A 423-nucleotide genomic window follows, 5' to 3' on the forward strand; every position below is an offset into this window, starting at 1 on the left:
CTTATGATCTGTAAGCCACATAATATGCAGTTTGGAAGTTTAGCTATATTTTATTTTGTGAAAACAAATCAACATGCTAATTATCAAATATAAAATAACAATTTTCTTCAATAAAAAGCATTAAAATATGAATCAGTAGCATTTCAAACTTAGATAACAAGGTGTAGAGCTGGAGGAACGCAGCAGGCCAAGCAGCATCAGAGGAGCAGGAAAGCTGACGTTTCAGGCCCAGACCCTTCTTCAGAAATGGGGGAGGGGAAGGGGGTTCTGAAATAAATAGGAAGAGAGGGGGTGGCAGATAGAAGATGGATAAAGGATAGGTGGAGAGGAGACAGACAGGTCAGAGAGGCGGGGATGGAGCCAGTAAAGGTGAGTGTAGGTGGGGAGTTAGGGAGGGGATAGGTCAGTCCTCCCTGGACTGAC

Source organism: Rhincodon typus, chromosome 1, assembly GCF_021869965.1.
Source record: "Rhincodon typus isolate 14 chromosome 1, sRhiTyp1.1, whole genome shotgun sequence".
NCBI lineage: Eukaryota > Metazoa > Chordata > Chondrichthyes > Orectolobiformes > Rhincodontidae > Rhincodon > Rhincodon typus.